We start from the raw sequence: 21597 nt of genomic DNA, 5'->3' as shown, positions 1-21597 counted from the left end.
GATTGGAAATGGCACCCAAGTGCGAATATGGAGAGATAGATGGATCCCTCGAAAACCCTCCTAACAAATAATCTCTGCCAAGGGGCATTGCGGGTTGAAGTGGGTGTCCGAACTCTTGGGTATCAATGGCAATTGGGACGTTGTTGCAGTCCGTCAATGGTTTCCGGTTGATGCTGATATAATCTTGAAGATCAAGAATTCCGTGCGCAACGAGGACGATTTTATTGCTTGGGCTGGAGAGAAGACGGGCATCTTCTCGGTTCGTAGCGCATATAGGATTGCCTTTGAAGAAATGAACCAGCCGAATCAACCTTCTTCCACTAACTGTCCTGATGGAGAACGAAGAGCTTGGTCAGCTATTTGGTCTTGTAATGCTCCAACAAAGACCCGCAATTTTTCTTGGCGTGCTGCAAACAACTCACTTCCGACTTGGGATTTGAAGCATGCTAGGAAGCTGGAGGTTGTTTGAAAGAACATGCGGTGCCCCCATGTTTGGTTTTGGTAATTAATGACAATCTCTATGGACTAATGGTTGCCTTGAGTTATATTTGAAGGGTTTGTCCATAGGCTTTTCTTGGAGTCCATGATGACCAAGGTGCTATTAAGGAATTATCCAAAGTTTGGTCTTGTGAGGGTTGAGCTTATTGCAAGCATGTCTTGAAGAAGAAGAGTGTGTGATCATTCATGTTTACCTTCAAGACATCATCCAAATGAAGAGAGTTGGAAAGATTCAAGGTTGATCAAGACTAAGTCAAAGAGTGAATCAAGTTGATCTACACACAAAGCATAGAAGATGTACCGAGAGGGATCAAGTGATCCCATGGTATGGTAAGCATTGTCAATTACGCTTTGTGTACTAACCCATGGTCGTCGTGAGAGTTCTTTGTGGGGTTAGGTTGTGGTGTGCAAGTTCAAGTAGGATCATCACAAAGAGATCATAGGCTTGAAGCTTGCCGTCCATTGTGATGGCAATGGACTTGTGAAGATGTGTCAAAGAGTGACTCACCCATAGTGGAGTATGGGGGAGCAATCTACTAGTCTTCACCGAGCCAACGCAATCAAGAAAGCTGGTCAAGCTTGAGGGAGTCAAGATCGTCATGATCCAGCTCAAGTGGACTATGTGCAAGGCAAAGGTTTGCCCTTGATAGGTTTTCTATTGTGCCGGTCTCATGGTAGTTGGGGGAGACCGGGTTATAGGATCGATTGCCGTACTATCAAGGGGGGCTCTTGATGAGTAGCTTGATCGTATCGTTTGTAGAGAGCTCAAACCATTGCATCCTTGCATCTTATTTATTGGTTCTTGCTTGGTTCTTCTCCTTGTGAGATTTGGAGCTTATGGTCATCTTGATGACAAGCTCGAGTTCATCGAAAACAGAGTTCACTCGTGCATCTTCTATGATGTTTTCGATGTTGGAGGTTATGTCGGTTCTTCTCTATTGGAGGTTTCACTCCTCTATTTGTTAGGCATACCTCCCCTGCCTCTTCTTACTATAAACAGGGCTGTTTTGATGCTACTCGTCGTCTTGTATCCAACAAGCTTGAGTTTGCTCAATTCGGAGCTCATTTGCAGAAGTTTTGGCAGTTCTGGTTTTCCTTGGAGTTTACTTGTTTTCGTGGAAGTGGCATAAGGATGGCGCCAGCGGTAGTACCGCTGGGCCGGAGCGGCAGTACCACATATCGCCACAAGCGGTAGTACCGCTTCCCCACAGCGGTAGTACTGGCCATGGCCATAAGCGGTAGTACGACTCCGGTTCCGTGCTGGTACCGCCTCGACTCGAGACGTGGTTTTCTCGTGTCGGGTTCAGCGGCAGTAGTAGCAGCAGTAGGAGCGGTAGTACTGCTCGTGTGCGGTAGTACCGTGGCTACCACCGCCCCTAGTGCCGCTCAATGGCCCTCCTCCCTGTTCCTTCTCCCTGTGCTCGTGGAAGGCGTTGTGCGCGGTCCCAGCGGTAGTACCGCTGGGCCAAGCGGCAGTACCACTGCGGCCAACGGTAGTACCGCTGGCTCCAGCGGTAGTGCCGCTCATACAGCTTTGCCTCGCCCTCTGCTTTGCTCCGCTCTCCGTGTTCTACCACCCGGGCGGTAGTACCGCTCCCCTGAGCGGTAGTACCGCTCGTGCGCGGACTAAGCACATCACGGTTGGATTCGGGAGCTCCTATAAAAGGGGTTCTTCTTCCTCATTCAACCTTATCCTTTGAGATCGTGTTCTTCCCCCATTCTTGACCTTCTTCGAGCTTGCTAACTCTCAATCCCTCCATGGATTCTTGCTAGTTTTTGAGGGAAAAGAGAGAGGAGATCTAGATCCACATTTCCACCAATCACTTTCTCCTCTATGTGAGGGGAACCCCTTGGATCTAGATCTTGGAGTTCTTGGTGTTCTCCTTCTTGTTCTTCCTCTCATTTTCCTCCCTAGCATTAGTTTCTTCGGTGGGATTTGAGAGAGAAGGACTTGGGCACTCCGTGTGCCCTTGCCATTGCATATGGTGCATCGGTTTGAGTTCTCCACGGTGATACGTGGAAGTTACAAGTTGAGAAGCTTATTACTCTTGGGTGCTTGGTACCCTTGAGCTTGTTCCTCTTGGGTGCTTGGGCGCCCTAGACGGTTGGTGATGTTCGGAGCTCAATCATTGTGGTGTAAAGCTCCGGGCATGCGTCGGGGTCTCCAATTAGGTTGTGGAGATCGCCCCGAGCAATTTGACGGGTACCGGTGACCGCCCCCAAGGGTTGCCAAAGTGTACGGGTTTGGTGACCACCCCCAAGGGTTGCCATTTGTATGGGTTCGGTGACCGCCCTCAAGGGTCCCTTAGTGGAATCACGGCATCTTGCATTGTGCGAGGGCATGAGGAGATTACGGTGGCCCTAGTGGCTTCTTGGGGAGCATTGCGCCTCCACACCGCCCCAAACGGAGATTAGCATCCGCAAGGGTGTGAACTTCGGGATACATCATCGTCTCCGCGTGCCTCGGTTATCTCTTACCCGAGCTCTTTACTTATGCACTTTACTTTGTGATAGCCATATTGTTTCTTGTCATATATCTTGCTTTCACCTAGTAGTTTATCTTGCTTAGCATAAGTTGTTGGTGCACATAGGTGAGCCTAGTTGTTGTAGGTTTTGTGCTTGGCATATTAACCGCTAGGTTTATTCCGCATTTGTTCAAGCCTTAACCGTAATTATTTTAAAGCGCCTATTCACCCCCCTCTAGGCGACATCCTCGATCTTTCATTGTTGATTTATGTCCAGTTTGTGGCTCTAAAGAAGAAGACATGTTTCATGCTTTGTGTCGATGTCCTAATGCCAGGAATCTTTGGCTTGCAATGGCTGATATTTGGCCTATCCCCGATCTTAAAACCATGATGAACACAGGCCCGGAATGGCTTCTCCATGCCCTGTGCAAATTGCCCGATGAGCAGCACCTGCACATGGTTATGCTCTTATGGAGAATTTGGTACGTTCGAACTGAGGTAGTACATGATAAACCAGCACCGCCGGTTCAGGTTTCTGTACGCTTTCTTAGAAGCTGTGTCCAGTCCACGTTGACAATCGCGGAAGAGCCAGAGAAAGACCCCTTGAAGGGGAAATCTGCTATGCTGGATTGTGCTTTTTCTGCTGCACCTACGGCTACGTCTGAACTAGTAAATCTAGTAGTTCTGTGGCTAAGACCTGAAGAAGGATGAATTAAACTCAATACATATGGCTCATTCATTTCGGCGGATGGTACTACTGGCAGCGGCATGATCTTGTGTGATCATAACGGTAATATAGTCTTCAATGCTTGTCGTCATTTGTACCATTGCCACAATGCTTTAGAATCTGAACTTACGGCCATCAGAGAGGGTCTGTCACTTGCTTTACAATGGAGTGAGCTACCTATACACATTGAGTCTGATTGCTTGGAGGCTATCAATCTTTTGAAGAAGGGAGAAATGGACAGATCAGCGAACAGTTTCATGGTTTATGAAATCCAAATACTCATGGATCAACGAAATTCTTGTATTACTCACATTTATCGTGGTCAAAACAATGTAAGCCATTTGTAGGCATCTTTTGGTAGAACTACGGGTCGTGCCATGGTGTGGCTTGGATCTGGACATCATGAGGTCATCAAACTTTGTAATTGTTAGAATTAATCTGAGGTCACCGTTGATCTACCAAGGACCAAGCAATCACACAAGCACGACACCAAGATTTGTTAATGAGGTTCACCGATATGGCTACATCCCCAGGGCCTGACTATGGGTGCTCCTCCCCATGACACCGCTACAATACCGCAGCCGGTCGCCCTGTACGCCGGCGCATGTCGTCGGCTTCCCGTGCGTTCCTGTGCTATTTGATACGTCTCCAACGTATCTATAATTTATGAAGTATTCATGGTGTTATTTTATCATTCTTGGATGTTTTACAATCATTTATAGCAACTTTATATCATTTTTTGGGACTAACCTATTGACCCAGTGCCCAGTGCCAGTTGCTGTTTTTTGCTTGTTTTTTACATCACAGGAAATCAATATCAAACGGAGTCCAAACGCAATGAAACTCCACGGAGATTTTTTATGGACCAGAAGACATCCATTGGGCCAGAGCAGCGCCAGGGGGGTGCCCCGAGGGGGGCACAACCCACCTGGGCGCGCTAGGGAGCCCTGGCGCGCCCAGGTGGGTTGTGCCCACCTCGGTGGCCTCCCGCACCCCCTCTTTGCACTATAAATTCCCAAATATTCCGAAACCCATCGGGGTTAACCTAGATCAGAAGTTCCGCCGCCGCAAGGCCCTGTATCCACTGAAAACCAATCTAGACCCTTTCCGGCACCCTGCCGGAGGGGCGAATCATCTCCGGTGGCCATCTTCATCATCCCAGCGACCACCATGATGAGGAGGGAGTAGTCCACCCTCGGGGCTGAGGGTTTGTACCAGTAGCTATGTGTTTAATCTCTCTCTCTCTCTCTCTCTCGTGTTCTTGAGATGTCATGATCTTGATGTATCGCAGGCTTTGTTAATATAGTCGAATCATATGGTGTTTTCCCCTCTCTATCTTGTTGTGATTAATTGAGTTTTTCCCTTTGAGATTTCGTTGTTATCGGATTGAATACTTTTATGGATTTGATAACCTTGATATATGTCTTGCAATTGAATACTCGTGGTGACAATGGGGTATCGTATTGATTCACTTGATATATGTTTTGGCACTCAACTCGCGGATTCCCGAGGTGACATTGGGGTAATCTATGCATAGGGGTTGATGCACGTTCTTGTCTTTGTTTCTCCGGTAGAAATCTTGGGGCACTCTTTGAAGTTCTTTGTGTTGGATTGAGTATTATGAATATGAATTTGCTTTGGTGTTATTTTAGTACGAACTCTAGGATAGATCGAACGGAAAGAATAGCTTTGTGTTATTTTAGTATGAACTCTTGAATAGATCGAACGTAAAGAATAGCTTTGAGGTGGTTTCGTACCCTACAAACAATTTATTCTTATGTTCTCCGCTAGATAGGAACTTTGGAGTGATTCTTCATCGCACTTTGAGGGGTGGTTATATGATCCATTTTTTTTGCGTTGTTGAGAGATTGCACTAGTGAAAGTACGAACCCTTGGCCTCATTTTCAAGCATTGCAATGCCGTTTTTGTGCCTGTTTTCAAGAATAGTTTTTATTTAGTTGGATTATAAAAATATATTTCTACCATCAATATTACACTTTTATCACCATCTCTTCGACGAACTAGTGCACCTATACAATATGCCATTGTATTGGGTGTGTTGGGGACACTAGAGATTTCTTGTATTTGGTTGTAGGGTCGTTTGAGAGAGACTATCTTCATCCTACGCCTCCCACGGATTGATAAACCTTAGGTCATCCACTTCAGGGAAAATTGCTACTGTCCTACAAAACTCTGCGCTTGGAGGCCCAACACGAGTCTACAAGAATAAAGTTGCGTAGTAGACATCAAGCTCTTTTCTGGCGCCGTTGCCGGGGAAGTGAGTGCTTGAAGGTATATCTTTAGATCTTGCAATTGAATCTTTTAGTTTCTTGTTTTATCACTAGTTTGGTTTATAAAAAGAAAACTACAAAAAATGGAATTGAGGTTGCATCATATTATTGATCATCTTCATAATATCTTTCTTGAAGATGATGGTTCGGAAAATTGTGCTCAATTGTTAGATGAAGAATTCAATAGAATGTTTGGGATAAATGATGAGCTTGATTGCAATGTTGTTAGTATGAATTCTTTGAATATCCATGATGCTAATGATATGCAAAGCCATAAGCTTGGGGATGCTATGTTTGATGACGATGATATTTTTACTCCCCCAAGTTTTGATGAGAAAATTTATTATGATGAAATCATGCCTCTTATTTATGATGATTATATTGATGAAAGTGGATTTGGAGAGGTCATGACTTTATTTAGTGATGAATCCACTATTTCAGAATAGGTTTCAATTGATTATGATGAGAACAAGGTTGCTATTTATGATGATTATGGTGATGACATGTATGATATAAAGAATAATGATAACCATGAAACTTGTCATCATGATTTAATTTTCAATCACATGATAGTTATTTTGTTGAGTTTGCTCCCACTACTATTCATGAGAATAAATTTGCTTATGTGGAGAGTAATAAAATTTCTATACTTATGCATCATGAAAAGAGTGCTTTATGTGATAGTTATATTGTTGAATTCATTCATGATGCTACTGAAAAAATTTATTAGGAAGGAACTTATGCTTGTAGGAGTTGCAATAATATCAAGTTTCCTCTCTATGTGTTGAAAATCTTGAAGTTATGCTTGTTTTGCCTTCCTATGCTAGTAGATTCTTGTTCCTATAAGTTGTTTTCTCACAAAATCCCTATGCATAGGAAGCATGTTAGGCTTAAATGTGCTTGTCATGTGATTCATGATGCTCTCGTTATGCTTCAATTCTTATCTTTTATGCGAGCATCATTGAATCATCGTGCCTAGCTAAAAGGCATTAAAGAAAAGCGCTTGTTGGGAGACAACCCAACACTTTTACATACTATTCTTGTGTGTTCACATGATTATGCTACTGTATTGATCATGTTTTATTGCTTTTGTTTCAATAAAGTGCCAAGTAAAGCCTTTGGGACCATGTTGGGTGATAGTTGATTTGACCTTTAGCTGAAAAACAGAAACTTTTGCGCTCACGAAAGTAAGTCTCATTTTAACAGAAGAGTGCTTTTGATTTGATTATTTTTGCAGAAGTTTAATATACAAATTGCTCACGTGGTCCTAATTTTTTCATAATTTTTTTAGTAGCAGAAGTATGGTTTGAGTACCGATTACTACAGGCTGTTCTGTTTTTGACAGATTCTGTTTTCAATGCATAGTTTGCTTGTTTTCTAGTTTCTATGGCTTATATTGCTCAATATAAATTGTGGAACTGATATGATACAATAGGAATTGTGTGGAAATAATTATGAATCTTGTCTTTGACAGTACCAAAGTGAAATGGTTTGCTCTTTATCATACTAACCTATCTCACAAAGTTCTGTTAAGTTTTGTGTGATTGAAGTTTTCAAGTTTTGGGTGAGATATCGATATGAGGAGAATAAGGAGTGACAAGACCCTAAGCTTGGGGATGACCAAGGCACCCCAAGTTAATATCCATGGAAGAGCCAAGCAACTAAGCTTGGGGATGCCCCGGAAGGCATCCCCTCTTTCGTCTCCAACATTATCGGTAATCTTACTTGGAGCTATATTTTTATTCGTCGCACGATATGAGTTTTGCTTGGAGCATCATTTTATTAGGATTTTCTTGCTGTTATTTAGAATAATGTTTTGCATCTTTTATTTCAATAAAAGTGGCATTGATAGCCTTTGCCATGCTTATCTTGCAAGTATACATGTTGCTATTTGAAAACAGAAAGTTTATCGATGTTGCAAAAATTCCCGAGGAAAGTCAGAATGTGATAAAATGTTGAAACTTTTTGCATAATAAGCTCTAATAAATTTTCTACAGTGTGGTAGAATTTCATAATGTTTGGAGTTGAATAAGTATTGATACTCTTGCATTGTTTATAGACTATACTATTTTGGCAGATTGTTGTTATGTTTGCTTGTTTAATGATTCTATTTGAGGATAGGAGTGTTAAATATGCAGAGGCATTTAGCATGCAATGTTGAATAATAGTTTTAGTGATTTGCTACAGTAGAGATTGATAAGGTTTTTGCATTGGTTTAGACTAACTTATCTCACGAGTTCTTGTTGAGTTTTATGTGGATGAAGCTTTTGAGATTTAGGAAAACCGTGATATGAGAAGAATTAAGGAGACACAAAAGCTCAAGCTTGGGGATGCCCAAGGCATCACAAGATAATATTTCAAGAAGTCTCAAGCATCTAAGCTTGGGGATGCCCCGGTAGGCATCCCACCTTTTTTCTTTAACAATTATCGGTTAGTATCGGTTGAGCCTAAGTTTTTGCTTCTTCACATGATATGTGCTATGCTTGGAATGTCATTCTATTTTGTTTTGCTTGTTGTTTTAATAAAATACTTAGATCTGAAAGTTTTTAAATAATATAGATTCCTCAAATATTTGCCAAGGAGGCTAAGTAAGCGGCAGTCACATCCCGTCAACGAAGCTCTTTTCTTTGGAATTGCTCTTGTGCTTCACTTATATCCTATGAGTAAATTGTTGAATAAATTGTATGTCATGAAGTTGAAATCATATCATGCCTAGTGGTACCTTCACATTGGGTTTAGAAAGTGAAATATTTCGGGGCTTGACAATCACAATTTTGGTCATACAAGCAATTCACGAATAATTAGTATAAGGAAGAGAACTTTCACATATAAATACGCTATCATGGAAATCTTTTGTGATTGTGAGCCCCCATCAAAATAATATATGCCAAAATTGTTGACATTGGACAAGGAAGACAATGTAATGATTTATGTTTGTTCATATCCACATAGAAGTTATATTGTCATAGATCCTTCAACATGTGGTGTTTGCCCCCCATCTTTGCTAGCCAAAAATTCCGCACCAAGTAGAGATACTACTTGTGCATCCAAAAACCCTTAAACCCAAATCTTATTTTCAAGAGTCGACCATACCTACCTAAGGATTGAGCAATATCCTTCAAGTAAGTTGTCATTGGTGCAATAAGGCAATAAAAATTGCTTTTAAAAGTGTTAGATCATTTAGTGTAAGAGAAAATTGAACGTTGTACGAACTTGTGATGGCAAAGAATAAAAGTGACAGACTGCATAATAAAGGTTGCTATCATAAGGGGCAATATAACATGACGTTCTTTTGCACTAAGGGGTTGAGCATACAAACAAATAAGCGCATGGCAACCTCTGCCTCTGCGAAGGGTCTATCTTTACTTTTATGTATTTACTTTTATGCAAAGAGTCAAAGTTTTTCTCTCTATTCCTTTTTAGTTTTCTCCTTCGGCAAGCATCATGTGGTGAGGAAAGATCTAGGAAATATGTCCAGTTGAATAAGGGTAGCATGAGTTATTATTGTTGACATCACCCTTGAGGTGAATACGTTGGGAGGCAAAACAATAAGCCCCTATCACTACAAGAAAAAGACACATCCGTGACATTTTGGGCCGAACGAATTTTTTTCCTGTCATGCTTATGACACTTCTATGACGATAATTGTGACAAAACCCGGTATCATCATAGATGTGGTGGGGTCCTACTTCTATGACAAAAAATCATGACAGAAAATGGGCTTTTCGTCCTGGGCGGGCCGGAGACGCAGCTGCATGACATTCTTTGGGCCGTCCATGACGGAAAAAACCGTGGTAGAAGCGAGGGCGAGGAAAATATCAGGGGAGTTCCCAGTTACGGTGGGTGGTCGGGGGCCGAGCGATGCGCGTTTCTCTCGTACGTACGCGCGTGTGTGCGAGGCGTTGGGCTCTAACTGAACCCGAGCGATTGCACTAGCTATGTTACTGAACCCGAGCGATCGATCCCTTGCTATTAACTGAACCCGAGTGATTCCTTCGCTACTGCTGCTAACTGAAGCCGATCGATGCTGCCTCTGGATGAATAGTGAGCGTTGTTGGGGGGGGGTGGATGAACAGTTCCTGGTGGGGGGTTGGATGAACAGGACCCCGTGGTAGTAGAGGCCGTTGCCGCTGGATGAATAGGACCCCGATCGGTCGAGCCGGTTGGGGGTGGATGAACAGGATCCCATGGAGGGCTGGATGAACAGGACCCCGTGGAGGGCTGGTTGAACAGTAGCCGGTGGAGGGCTGGATGTACAGTAGCCCGTGGAGGGGTGGTTGAACAGGACCCCGTGGAGAGGGCTAGTTGAACAGTAGCCGGTGGAGGAGCGCGTGATGGAAGCTGGATGAACAGGAGCCCGTGGATGAACAGTCGCAGGTGGAGGCTGGAGGAGGTCGACGGTGGATGAACAGTAGCCCGTGGAGGCTGTCAATGGTGGAGATGAACAGTATCCCGTGGAGCCCTGTTTTGCGGTACGCCACACCCCTCCCGATGAACAGGACCCCCGTTTCGACCGTAGCACTCCAACACAAGTCCGTTTCCTCCGTTTTGCGGTACGCCACACCCTATCCCGATCAACAGGACCCCGTTTCCACAGTAGGAGGTCTGTTTCCTTCGTTTTGCGGTACGCGAGACCTCTCCCGATGAACGGGATCCTATTTCGACCGTGGCCGGTCGAACACAAGGCCGTTTCCTCCGTTCTGCTGTACGCCAGGCCTCGTTTCCATCGGCTGTTCCGTCCAAGCCGGTTGGCTCCCGATGAACACGACGTATTCCGTTGCCTCTCGATGAACACGACGTTGTTTCTCCGTTCCGATCCAGCCGGTTCGCTGCCCGATGAACAGGACGCCGTTGCTCCCATCCGTTGCCTCTCCATGTACACAAGCCCTGGCCATCCGTGAGTACGCGCTCGAGACCCCGCCCGTATGTACGTATGTGGTCATATTTTTTGCCCTATGGCAGTACGTACGTGTACAGGACTTAGACGGGACTGCGTGAACTGCTATGTTGGGTGCTCTACAACGACACATGTGCCGCTACTTACTCGGCCACGGTTCATACTTGTAGAGAGACCGATCGACCAGTATGTACGTACACGTTCGCGACCAGAATGACACGCTACGTACGCTTCAACCAGGTGGGTCCCGACTGTCAGGCACTTCCTTGCGTGCGAAAATGTAGCTGGTGGGTCCCAGCAGTCAGGGGGAACGTTTTTTTCGCGAAATACGGTGGCCCGTCTGGTGGGTCCCTGGTGTCACGTGGAGGAATCATTATTTTCCACGTAATAAGGAGGCACTTCCTTGCTGCGGCTGTGGACCCAACTATCAGCCTCTCCACATACAGTACTCTTCTGATAGAAGTTGGTCGTTGACCACATTGACCACGCCACGCCGAGAGCACCAAGGCGGTGGACGACGGCGAGGCCTAGGAAGGGGACAACGCGGAGCCGGGGAAGACGCGGCAGTGGATGCCCACTCGGAGAGGAGTACGGGGGTTCACTGGTTCGGCTGCGGTGTGAGGATGCCGTCGCCGCAGGGCCTGGCTAGCGATGGGAGTGGTAGGGGCGGTGAGGCCTCCGCGGCAGCACAGCCGACCATGGGAGGCAGGAGCAGGCGGCACGACCGGCGCTGCTTTGGGCAACTGGAGCAAGAAGACCAGAGGTTGAAGAATCACGGCGGCCGTTGGATGGACATCGTACGGTCGCTACAGCTAGAATCGTTTATATTGACTAAGTTGACAAAGCCCTTGGTACGCGTCAACTTAGTAGGCCCACACGTCAGCCTCCGAAATGGTGCGCCCCAGATGTCAGGGGGAGGAATCATTTTTTGGGCGGCTGAAGCTAGAATATCCAAGATTGAAGAAGAAGAACGACATCCGTTGGATGGACATCCAACGGACACTGCTGCTAGAACCGTGTGTTGACTATAATTTGACAAAGCCTTGCATACGCATCAACTTAGTAGGCCCACAAGTGTGTGGCAGAGAACTTATAGCCCATTTGCGATTTGTAAGAATGTACAACCCATTTTTGAATTCTAATGGAATTTACTACATCCCATTTACAGTTTGTTAAAAGTACAACCCATTTTCTAGCTAGGACAACGATTAATAATTTCAACCAATTGTTTAAAACAGAATTCAATAAAATTTTCCACATTTTGATGGGATCCGAAATATTTTTTGTCCTGAAATTTCTAGTCAGATTAAATACAATTTCAATATAAATTTGTATTACGTAAAAATCCAACAAAACATTACGCGCGCAACAATTAATGAAATTAAAATTTTCAAAATCCAAAAAGTAATATTTTATAAACTAATTACGTGTTTGGTGCATTTTTTATAATTACTGCCCAGTTTTTATAATTACATCCCATTTATTATTTCTTAAAGCCCATTGTCTTGTTAAGCTAATGCATCCCTCATAGGAAAGATTTGCAGCCCAGCGGGGCGGAGAATAACAAGTTGACCCGGATTGTGTATAACTGTCGGCCCAGTTGCATTGCTGATGTTGAAAAAAGGCCTGTGCAATACAGTACTACCTCAAATGGCTACTCAACCCACATTCAGCGACGCCGGAAAGACCCAAACAAGGCTTTTGTACAAGTTTTTGAAGTCACTGAGCTCAATTAATAACTTAAGAAAAAAGTTAGAGTATAGTGGAACCTAATTAAAAGTTGTCACGAGCGAAGAAATAATTCAACGGGTCCCACTTGTGCATGTGGGCATGTGTGTGTGAGACAGAGAGAGAGCCCAGAGGTCGATGCTCGTAAATACATCTTTCAGCCATATGCATTGATGATGCTCAGTACAAACTTATATAGTTGACACAATCATATAGAACATCATAGCACACTGAACTTGCATACAAAAATTTCACGCAGGCGGCACAATCAGGGTGGAAGCAGTGGATTGATACGTCTCCAACGTATCTATAATTTTTTATTGTTCCATGCTATTATATTATCCCCTAGGATGTTTATATGCATTTATATGCTATTTTATATGCTTTTGGGGACTAACCTATTAACCTAGAGCCCAGTGCCAGTTTCTATTTCTTCCTTGTTTTTGAGTATCGCAGAAAAGGAAAACCAAATGGAGTCCAATTGACCTGAAATTTCATGGAGATTATTTTTGGACCAGAAGAAGCCCACGGAGTATCGGAGATGGGCCAGAAGAGTCCCGAGGCACCCACAAGGGTGGGGGCGCGCCCCCCTACCTCGTGGCCGCCTTGGAGACCCCCCTGACTTGTTCCCGACGCCAACACCTCTTATATATACCCAAACTTCCAGAACATAACCTAGATCGGGAGTTCCGCCGCCGCAAGCCTCTGTAGCCACCAAAAACCAATCGGGACCCTGTTTCGGCACCCTGCCGGAGGGGGGATCCCTCACCGGTGGCCATCTTCATCATCCCGGCGCTCTCCATGACGAGGAGGGAGTAGTTCACGCTCGGGGCTGAGGGTATGTACCAGTAGCTATGTGTTTGATCTCTCTCTCTCTCTCTCTCTCTCTCTCTCTCTTTCTCTCTCTCTCGTGTTCTTGATTTGGCACGATCTTGATGTATCGCGAGCTTTGCTATTATAGTTGGATCTTATGATGTTTCTCCCCCTCTATCTCTTGTAATGGATTGAGTTTTCCCTTTGAAGCTATCTTATCGGATTGAGTCTTTAAGGATTTGAGAACACTTGATGTATGTCTTGCATGTGCTTATTTGTGGTGACAATGGGATATTCACATGATCCACTTGATGTATGTTTTGGTGATCAACTTGCGGGTTCAGTGACCTTGTGAACTTATGCATAGGGGTTGGCACACATTTTCGTCTTGACTCTCCGGTAGAAACTTTGTGGCACTCTTTGAAGTTCTTTGTGTTGGTTGAATAGATGAATCTGAGATTGTGTGATGCATATCGTATAATCATACCCACGGATACTTGAGATGACATTGGAGTATCTAGGTGACATTAGGGTTTTGGTTGATTTGTGTCTTAAGGTGTTATTCTAGTACAAACTCTAGGATAGATCGAACGGAAAGAATAGCTTCGTGTTATCTTACTATGGACTCTTGAATAGATTGATCAGAAAGGATAACTTTGAGGTGGTTTCATACCCTACAATAATCTCATCGTTTGTTCTCCGCTATTAGTGACTTTGGAGTGACTCTTTGTTGCATGCCGAGGGATAGTTATATGATCCAATTATGTTATTATTGTTGAGAGAACTTGCACTAGTGAAAGTATGAACCCTAGGCCTTGTTTCAACGCATTGTAATACCGTTTGTGCTCACTTTTATCATTAGTTACCTTGTTGTTTTTACAATTTCAGATTACAAAAACCTATATCTACTATCCATATTGCACTTTTATCACCATCTCTTCGCTGAACTGGTGCACCCATACAGTTTACCATTGTATTGGGTGTGTTGGGGACACAAGAGACCCTTTGTTATTTGGTTGCAGGGTTGTTTGAGAGAGACCATCTTCATCCTACGCCTCCCACGGATTGATAAACCTTAGGTCATCCACTTGAGGGAAATTTGCTATTGTCCTACAAACTGCTGCACTTGGAGGCCCAACAACGTCTACAAGAAGAAGGTTGTGTAGTAGACATCATGGATCGCTACTGGTAGGGCTATGTTGAAACCAACGAACTCGTACATAACGGTTCATCGTCTTTATCGATGACGGGGAAATATCTTGAATGCTGTGCAAAGAAAACAGACAAACAACACAATATATAAGTTCTGCTAGAACATTAAGTTGACGTACAACCCTTTCTAAAAAAAGTTCAGGTAAAAAAATAGAACATGTCACAATCAAATGTACTTGCACATCAGTGCTTCACACCCATAGCTCGGATTTAACTAGTACAGTATCTGACAAGATTCAGTTGTTACCTCAAATTAGAGCACATCCAGGCGGCCAGCCCTGCCTCTTCTCCCAAAGAAGCAGTGGCCTCTGCCGCGCGATCGAGTAGGCCCTGTGCCATCCATCGTTCCAAGCAACACGAGGAAAGTCTGACGTTGACTCCTGTAATGGACGTCGTCGACGGAACCGGGCACTAGCGGCGGCGGCAGGACTTCGATTGATGGATTGACCACTTCTTCGACATGCATGAACACCCGATATAGGTACATCCCTAACGTGGTCCGTGGCGGCCTTGGTGGCGGCGAATAGTAAAACCCCGGTTCCTACACCGGTATCTCAACACCAATCACCTTCGGTATGGTGGATGGCTTCTTCATCCATGCCATAACCGTCAGAGCCCACGGCGAAGCTACGTATAAAGCTGTGGGGTCAACTGACCCCACAGGTTTTTTGAAAACCTCCTTTGATTAGTAAGAAATCTTGTGATAGTCCCTGGATTCATAGACTAATGACCCCATAGCTTGCTAATGACCCCACAACATTACCATCCTGGCGCCGCCGCTGGTCAGAGCCCAGCTGTCTGGAGGAACAAACATACTTACGAGCTCACCTCCAAGGTCGTTGATAAGCTCATTCATGGACTCGCTGTTCCAAGCACGTCGAGGCATGCCGTGGAAGGTAAGCTTTGTTAAAAACTCAAGCTCAGAGGGCACCGAGCCCCATCCTGGGTGCCACTGATCAAAGCTCACCAGTGCGCCATCGCAGAACAAACACCGGGAAGATTCGGACACACGACTGCAGTCGAAAGTTGTCCGGAACCTGACGAAGAAATCAGCCGGTGGCGGACAGACTTCGACAAGCAAGTCACTTATTTGGATGCCGTGCGCAATGCCAAGAGCTTTGACAAGGTCGTCCGGCGAGACGGGAGGCCGGTCGCCGTTGATGGTTACCATCAGCACTTTGCCGGAAAACTGGTCGTCAAACTGGCCGTCTGTTTGGATGTGTTTTTATGTTTTAATTAGTGTTTGTGCCAAGTAGAACCTTTGGGAAGACTTGGGTGAAGTCTTTGCGATCTTGCTGTAAAAAACAGAAACTTTTGCGCTCACGAGATTAGCTGCCATTTTTTACTGGAGAGCGCTTTTAGGTTGATTCTTTTTGCAGATGATTAATAGACAAATTCCTCAGGTCCACCAATTTATTTAAGAATTTTGGAGTTACAGAAGTATTCGAATGATACAGATTACTACAGACTGTTCTGTTTTTGACAGATTCTGCTTTCTATGTGTTGTTTGGTTATTTTGATGAATCTATGAGTAGTATCGGAGGGTATGAACCAGAGGCGGAGCCAGGATTTCTCAAAGCCTAGGGCGAAAATTAAGCGGCTATGAAAAAAATTCAAATGCCACGCACATCAATGTATGTTACTCCCTCTGTTCCTAAATATAAGCCTTTTTAGAGATTCCAATAAGGGATTATATACGGAGCAAAATGAGTGAATCTACACTCTAAAATATGCCTACATAAATCCGTATGTAGTTTGTATTGAAATATCTAAAGAGTTATATTTAGAAACGGAAGGAGTAGAAGTTACCACCAGATTCACATTATATAAGAATGAAATATGAATTTATATTACCATGAGAGCAAATTTGATAAAACATGTACTAAACAATTCAGTAAGGCGCATCATTGGAAATATTGGTACAATTAATGAAGACTTGGTTCATTTAAATCATTGCTTCTTCAAAAGCAATAGTAAAAGGACATGGAGATGTGAACATAAATCAAGTGTTCAAAATCAAGAATTTGGGCATAGACTAAATCAATTATTCATGTAAAATTTTGCAAACAAAGAACATATGTCCTTTTTACTAAAGTGTTATTACTATTCATTGATTTAGGCTGGCACAAAGGATGAAAGGGACTAGGGAAAAAATATACATGGTACAACAAATTAGAGATTACCTGTCATGTTCAGCCGGTTGCGGCGATGGAGGAGAACAAAACAGAACGACTGAAGGGCGTTGCTCCAATGAGGGATGATCCGAGGATCTGAGTGACGGCCTCCGGCTGCTGGCTGCAGCCGTGCAGGTCCAGACTCCAGACACCTGGTACGCTGACATGAGTAGTTGAGGGCAACTGGCGGCGCAACATGAACGCGTTTTTTATTTTCTTTTTCTGATCGATCTCGAGACGACGGAAAGAGAGAGAGCGAACCTGCGTCGTGCGTCCTAGTGATGGAGAGCAGCGATCACACGAGATGCCGATTAGAGCGATCATGTGCGTCGTGGGTAGGGCTGATGGAGAGTTCTGTGGGCTCAGGCCTGTGATTGGATGTGCACGTATGGGGCTAGGCCTTTATAAGTGTACAAACATGGAAAATTCCTATTTGATATGTAGTTGTTAGTTGGGCCACGCCTGGGGCTACAGCCCCAGTTGCCCCAGGCCCAATTCCGCCCCTAATATGAACCATAGAGAAGTTGGAATACAGTTGATATTACACCAATATGAATTTAAAATGAGTTCACAACAGTACTTAAGTGGTGATTTATTTTCTTATACTAACGGAGCTTACGAGTTTTCTGTTAAGTTTTGTGTTGTGAAGTTTTCAAGTTTTAGGTAAAGATTCAATGGACTATGGAATAAGGAGTGGCAAGAGCCTAAGCTTGGGGATGCCCAAGGCACCCCAAGGTAATATTCAAGGACAACCAAGAGCCTAAGCTTGGGGATGCCCCGGAAGGCATCCCCTCTTTCGTCTTCGTTCAACGGTAACTTTACTTGGAGTTATATTTTTTTTCACCACATGATATGTGTTTTGCTTGGAGCGTCATTTTATTTTATTTTGTTTTGCTTGCTGTTTGAATAATATCCCAAGATCTGGAATTCTCAAATGTTAGAGAGTCTTCACATACTTACATAATTATTCGACTACTCATTGATCTTCACATATCTTTCGGAGTAGTTTGTCATTTGCTCTAGTGCTTCACTTATATCTTTTTAGAGCACGGCGGTGGTTTTGTTTTGAAGAAATAGATGAACTCTCATGCTTCACTTATATTATTTTGAGAGTCTTAAACAATTTTCTTTGGTTATGAATTTAGTCCTAATATGATGGGCATCCAAGATGGGTATAATAAAAACTTTCTTATAGAGTGCATTAAATACTATGATACTTGATAGTTGTTTTGAGATATAAAGGTGGTAATGTTAGAGTCATGCTAGTTGGGTAATTGTGAAATTGAGAAATACTTGTGTTGAGGATTGCAAGTCCTGTAGCATGCACGTACGATAAATGTTGTGTGACAAATTTTGAAGCATGGGGTGTTCTTTGATTGCTTTCCTTATGATTGGCGGTCGGGGACGAGCGATGGTTTTTTCCTACCAATCTATCCCCCTAGGGGCATGCGTAGTAGTACTTCTCTTCGAGGGCTAATAAACTTTTGCAATAAGTATATGAGTTCTTATGACTAATGTGAGTCCATGGATTATACGCACTCTTACATTTTCTCAATTTGCTAGCCTCTACGGTACCGTGCATTGCCCTTTCTCACCTCAAGAGTTGGTGCAAACTTCGCCGGTGCATCCAAACCCTGTGATACGATACGCTCTATCACACATAAGCCTCCTTATATCTTCCTCAAAACAGCCACCATACCTACCTATTATGGCATTTCCATAGCCATTCCGAGATATATTGCCATGCAACTTTCCATCGTTCCATTTATTATGACACACTCCATCATTGTCATATTGCTTTGCATGATCATGTAGTTGACATCATATTTGTGGCAAAGCCACCCTCATAATTATTGCATACATGTCGCTCTTGATTCATTGCATATCCCGGTACACCGCCGGAGGCATTCACATAGAGTCATATTTTTGTTCTAATATCGAGTTGTAATATTGAGTTATGAGTAAACAAAAGTGTGATGATCATCATTCTTAGAGCATTTTCCCATGTGAGGAAAGGATGATGGAGACTATGATTCCCCCACAAGTCGGGATGAGACTCCGAAAAAAAAGAGGCCAAGGAAGCCCAAATAAAAAAAGAGGCCAAAGAAGCCCAAACAAAAAAACAAAAAAATGAGAGAAAAAGAGAGAAGGGACAATGTTACTATCCTTTTTCCACACTTGTGCTTCAAAATAGCACCATGATCTTCATGATAGATAGTTTCTTATTTTGTCACTTTCATATACTAGTGGGAATTTTTCATTATTGGCTTGTATATTCCAATGATGGGCTTCCTCAAAATGCCCTAGGTCTTCATGAGCAAGCAAGTTGGATGCACACCCACTTAGATTCTTTTGATGAGCTTTCATATATTTATAGCTCTAGTGCATCTGTTGCATGGCAATCCCTACTCCTCGCATTGACATCAATTGATGGGCATCTCCATAGCCCGTTGATTAGCCGCGTCAATGTGAGACTTTCTCTTTTTTTGTCTCCTCACATAACCCCATCATCATATGCTATTCCACCTGTAGTGCTAGATCCATGGCTTGCGCTCATGTATTACGTGAGGGTTGAAAAGGCTGAAGCGCGTTAAAAAGTATGAACCAATTTCTCGGCTTGTCATCGGGGTTGTGCATGATGGGAGCATTTTGTGTGACGAAAATGAAGCATGGGCAAACTATATGATTTTGTAGGTAAGCTTTCTTTGGCTATGTTATTTTGATAAGACGTAATTGCTTGGTTAGCATGCTTGAAGTATTACTATTTTTATGTCAACATTAACCCTTTGTCTAGAATCTTTTGGATCTAAACACTCATAGCCACAATAAAGAGAATTACATTGAAAATTATGTTAGGTAGCATTCCACATCAAAAATTCTGTTTTTATCATTTACCTACTCGAGGACGAGCAGGAATTAAGCTTGGGGATGCTTGATACGTCTCCAACGTATCTATAATTTTTTATTGTTCCATGCTATTATATTATCCATCTAGGATGTTTTATATGCATTTATATGCTATTTTATATGATTTTTGGGACTAACTATTAACCTAGAGCCTAGTGCCAGTTTCTGTTTTTTCCTTGCTTTTGAGTATCGCAGAAAAGGAAAACCAAACGGAGTCCAATTGACCTGAAATTTCACGAAGATTGTTTTTGGACCAGAAGAAGCCCACAGAGTGTCGGAGATGGTCCAGAAGAGTCCCGAGGCACCCACGAGGGTGGGGGCGCGCCCCCTACCTCGTGGCCGCCTCGGAGACCCCCTGACTTGTTCCCGACGCCAACACCTCCTATATATACTCAAACTTCCAGAACATAACCTAGATCGGGAGTTCCGCCGCCGCAAGCCTCTGTAGCCACCAAAACCCAATCGGGACCCTGTTTCGGCACCATGCCGGAGGGGGGATCCCTCACCGGTGGCCATCTTCATCATCTCGGTGCTCTCCATGACGAGGAGGGAGTAGTTCACCCTCGGGGCTGAGGGTATGTACCAGTAGCTATGTGTTTGATCTCTCTCTCTCTCTCTCTCTCTCGTGTTCTCGATTTGGCACGATCTTGATGTATCGCGAGCTTTGCTATTATAGTTGGATCTTATGATGTTTCTCCCCCTCTATCTCTTGTAATGGATTGAGTTTTCCCTTTGAGGTTATCTTATCGGATTGAGTCTTTAAGGATTTGAGAACACTTGATGTATGTCTTGCATGTGCTTATCTGTGGTGACAATGGGATATTCACATGATCCACTTGATGTATGTTTTGGTGATCAACTTGCGGGTTCAGTGACCTTGTGAACTTATGCATAGGGGTTGGCACACGTTTTCGTCTTGACTCTCCGGTAGAAACTTTGGGGCACTCTTTGAAGTTCTTTGTGTTGGTTGAACAGATGAATCTGAGATTGTGTGATGCATATCGTATAATCATACCCACGGATACTTGAGGTGACATTGGAGTATCTAGGTGACATTAGGGTTTTGGTTGATTTGTGTCTTAAGGTGTTATTCTAGTACGAACTCTAGGATATATCGAACGGAAAGAATAGCTTCGTGTTATTTTACTACGGACTCTTGAATAGATCGATCAGAAAGGATAACTTTGAGGTGGTTTCGTACCCTACAATAATCTCTTTGTTTTTTCTACGCTATTAGTGACTTTGGAGTGACTCTTTGTTGCATGTTGAGGGATAGTTATATGATCCAATTATGTTATTATTGTTGAGAGAACTTGCACTAGTGAAAGTATGAACCCTAGGCCTTGTTTCAATGCATTGCAATACCGTTTGTGCTCACTTTTATCATTAGTTACCTTGTTGTTTTTATAATTTAAGATTAAAAAAACCTATATCTACTATCCATATTGCACTTTAATCACCATCTCTTCGCTGAACTAGTGCACCCATACAATTTACCATTGTATTGGGTGTGTTGGGGACACAAGAGACTCTTTGTTATTTGGTTGCTGGGTTGTTTGAGAGAGACCATCTTCATCCTACGCCTCCCACGGATTGATAAACCTTAGGTCATCCACTTGAGGGAAATTTGCTACTATCCTACAAACCACTGCACTTGGAGGCCCAACAACGTCTACAAGAAGAAGGTTGTGTAGTAGACATCATGGATCGCTACAGGTAGGGCTATGTTGAAACCAATGAACTCGTATATAACGGTTCATCGTCTTTATCAATGACGGGGAAATATCTTGAATGCTGTGCAAAGAAAATAGACAGACAACACAATATATAAGTTCTGCTAGAACATTAAGTTGACGTACAAACCTTTCTAAAAAAAGTTCAGGTA

Source organism: Aegilops tauschii, chromosome 2 (assembly GCF_002575655.3).
Source record: "Aegilops tauschii subsp. strangulata cultivar AL8/78 chromosome 2, Aet v6.0, whole genome shotgun sequence".
In the NCBI taxonomy this organism is placed as follows: Eukaryota; Viridiplantae; Streptophyta; class Magnoliopsida; order Poales; family Poaceae; genus Aegilops; species Aegilops tauschii.
The sequence above is the reverse complement of the archived record's forward strand: the minus strand, read 5'-3'. Positions refer to the sequence as shown.